Below are 3,992 nucleotides of genomic sequence, written 5' to 3'. Positions count from 1 at the left end.
AAAATGAAGAAGAGTATTTTAGATTAAAAATGAACTTTGTTTCTCTCAATTATTGAAAAATAAAAGAAGTAGAAAAAAACCTCATTATTTATGGGATGACCCAATATCTATACACTCACTGACTAGTGCCACATAAAAAGCACCCCACACATTCTGTAAAGTGATTGGTATTAGAAAGGGTATCTAACTTTGGAAGAGCACCAAGCCAAAAGGAAGCTAGGATCAAAATCATTAATTCTCTATACATTAGAGTCAGGATTACTAATTGCCTTTATTATTATTATCATCATTATTAAGGTGGCGAGCTGGCAGAATCGTTAGCACACCGGGTGAAATGCTGAGTGATATTTCATCTGTTACTACGTACTGAGTTCAAATTCTGCCAAGGTCGACTTTGCCTTTCATCCTTTCGGGGTCAATAACTGGGGTTGATGTTATCAACTTAACCACTCCCCGCAAAATGGCTGCCCTTGTGGCAAAATTTGAAACCATCTTTATCATCATTATTACTATTTTTTCCCCATTGGCATGTATACTAAAAGAGTCTCCTAAATTTTGAGCATACATAAATAACTAGATTGCTAAATGTTGTAATGTAGAATTTTTATGTTTATTTTTTTATTTACTGATATCATCATAAGTTTATGTACTAAACTGGGTTTTCATAGAATATCATATTTCTTCTTCCCATTCTTTTAGTATGCGTTCATATCTACATTATTTCATGTCTATATTATTTTAGTTTGTAAATTTAAATCAATGACTTTTATGGCTATTGTGAAATAATATTGGAGCAGGTCACTGCACACCTACTGTCAGGACAAACTACAAATATGATACAATTCAATTTAATCCTATTGTTGTAAAGTTTGTTGGCGCCATTGTTGTACACAATAACAGATTAAAGTAATGTAGGAGGCATGGGGATATTAAACAGGCGACAACAACAACATCAACATTGTGCTGGTATTGTTTGGCTAATGTGTCACATTCTGAGTTATTTCTTATGGGGAGTTACTGCTCTCATAGACAGGTGTTTGTGTGTACAATTTTGCCAACCACAGACTCACACACACACACACACACACACACACACACACACACACACACACACACACACACACACACACACACACACACACACACACAGGGTGTAATGGGTAAATTGTTACCATTTTATATTTTTCAGTTTTTGCATGCACATTGTTTGTTTTTGATTTTGTCGGCTACACAGTATGGTAGGGTCAGTTGGGCACTGTCTGTGAGAAAAAACAGCACTATGACACAAATCTGCCAGAAATTTGGAAATGACATGTTGTACTACTTGCATTTGTGCCGGAAGCTCCAATACAAACATTTCAGGGTGTTTGGGTGTCAATCTGAGAACATGTACTGAGAGTGATAAAAATCAAACATCCAGTCAACATCAAGGTGTTTGGAGTGATCACTAGTGATGGCAATGTTATGCTGCCATTCATCTTCCTGCATGGCCTCACACTCAACACGAAGGCCTACATCAAATGCCTGGAGGAGGTAGTACTGCCTGGTTCATAAGGGTGGCTACTGGAAGACTTTATGTCTCGCAACAGGACTCTGCTCCATGCCACACAAGCAGGAGAACCCAGTTATGGCTGTCAGACAATTTTGCAACCACATCATTTTTAACATCTGGCCACCTAACTCCCCACACTGCAACCCCCTTGATTATTATCTGTGGAGTGCAGTTAAGACCAATAAAACTCCTTATAACACTAAAGGTGCACTGAAGGCAAGGATTATAGCAGCATTCACCAACTTAAACAAGGAGACCGTCCAGAAGAGTTGCAGGAGATTCCAAAGTCGTCTGGAGGCTGTGGTTGAAGCCAATGGCGATTTTATTGAATGAATTTACTCTTTAGTATTTCAAAATATTTTAATGTCATTTTGGTAAATATATCTGTTAAAATGAGACGTCAGAGTCATTTTCATTTTTGCGTAATTTAGACAACAATTTATTCACCGCACCCTGTATATAAATGTGTGTGTGTGTCATCATCATCAATTAACGTCCGTTTTTCATGCTGGCATGAGTTGGATGGTCTGACTGAGGTCTGGAAAGCCAGTGGCTGCACTAGGCTCCAATTTTATCTGGCAATGTTTCTATAGATGGATGCCCTTCCTAATGCCAACCACTCCAATGTGTTGTAAGTATAATTCAAAGGGCTAGCCTTGTCACATTCAGTGTCCTGCTGAATCCTCCTGAGAACTATGTTAAGGGTACGTGTATCTGTGGAGTGCTCAGCCAGTTGCATGTTAATTTGATGATCTGGAACTCTTGTCATCATAACTGATGGCGTGCCAGTTATATGTATATATATACATATTCACATATATGAAGGGGTGCTGAAAAGTTCTTGGTTTTAAGGAACTGCAAAAGGCCTGGTTGGAGGCCCAACATTCTGAGTTCTTTTACAGGGCTTAGAAAAACTGAACGACTGCTGCAATATGTGTGTGAATCTGAGAGGGGAATAAGTTGAATAAAATCATAATTAAGTGATCCTCCTGTATTTTCTTTTACCCAAAGCCAGAAACTTTTCAGTACCCCCTTGTGTATGTGTATATATATATATACACACACACATATGTAGTTTCATGGCCATTGTAGCAGTTGAAGATAATGCTATGCCAGTCATTAAGTGTTTTCCTGTACAACATGATTCACTATGTGAATGATTACTACACAACCTGCTGTCCCAGTTATTTCAGGCATCTAACTAACAAATCTCTATGACTCAGCTGTATTCTCTGATTATTCTGCCTTTATTTCCCATTGTGCTTTTGACCAGATGGCTCTTAATTTTAGTAATCGTTCTCTTGTGGGATTTACTTGAAGTAGGCTCTTCCTCACCACTCTCTCTTCTTCAGAAATCTTTTCTAAAAGCAATTCTATGTCTCTGTCTTTTTGATATCAAGTGAAGTCAAGTGTACAATTGTTATTCTGTAAACACTCCTTTCCAACAAAGCCATGATTTTTTTTACAGTAAACTATGTTGCAATTTAGAACACTTCACATCTTTGATTCCCGTGCTACAAAACAATGACAAACCTCTTTCAGATTCTCTGTTAGCTTTCATTTTTAGTTACTTGGCCCTGCTCTTTTCTGACCCTTTTCTAAGCCTGTCTCTCATCTTTTATGATTCTTTCTACTCTATTTTCCATCAGACTGAAACCTTGCACCAACTATTATATCAATAGATCTTGTCTGTAGCCCTAAGCTGGTTGTCTCATAGAGACTGCCAGTCATCCTGTGGCATCTCCTCCTCTCTTCAGTCATATGCATCAACTCATACTTTTCTGAATCTACAATTGGTAGTGGACTCTTTCAGCTTCCATACTTTCCTTTTCTAGTCCTTTTGCTGCCATCTCACAGGGGACCATTTTGGTTCTATGATACAAAATTACTGTTTTAAAGGGATTTAAATCGAAACCATCCATTAACATTCAGTGGAAAATACAAGTGTAATAATGACAAATTTATATTACTAAATTCTATTTTAACATTTTGCCTGTCCTCTATCCCTGGAGTCTATGCATCATATATGGTACACATTCCAAATTTTTTCAACCACCAGAGTAACTTATTCAGAATATATATGAAATAAAGGCTAATTAAAAGTCTGATAAAATTCATGGGTGTTTAGGTCAAGCTTGTGAAAATACTTTAGATAAACAAAGGGTTGGAGTCACTAAATGCTAGTAGATATTGAATTACACATTCTTCATTGTGGACAGACTTAGTAATCACAACCATTTATCTATTTTGCTTCCTGGTGAGTATAATGTCTATCTGGCTTGTGTGTTTGATCAAATGGTTGGCCAGTTTATACAAGTGGTAAACAGTTGGGTCATTTGCATTACAAAACTCTAGAAGCCTTGTTCTTTTTCATTTCTCATACCATCTACATAGTCTCCATATATACTAGAGAAACTATCTCATGCTGTTTCCTAATATG

Source organism: Octopus bimaculoides, chromosome 12, assembly GCF_001194135.2.
Source record: "Octopus bimaculoides isolate UCB-OBI-ISO-001 chromosome 12, ASM119413v2, whole genome shotgun sequence".
Taxonomy (NCBI): Eukaryota; Metazoa; Mollusca; class Cephalopoda; order Octopoda; family Octopodidae; genus Octopus; species Octopus bimaculoides.
This window is presented reverse-complemented; position numbering follows the sequence as displayed.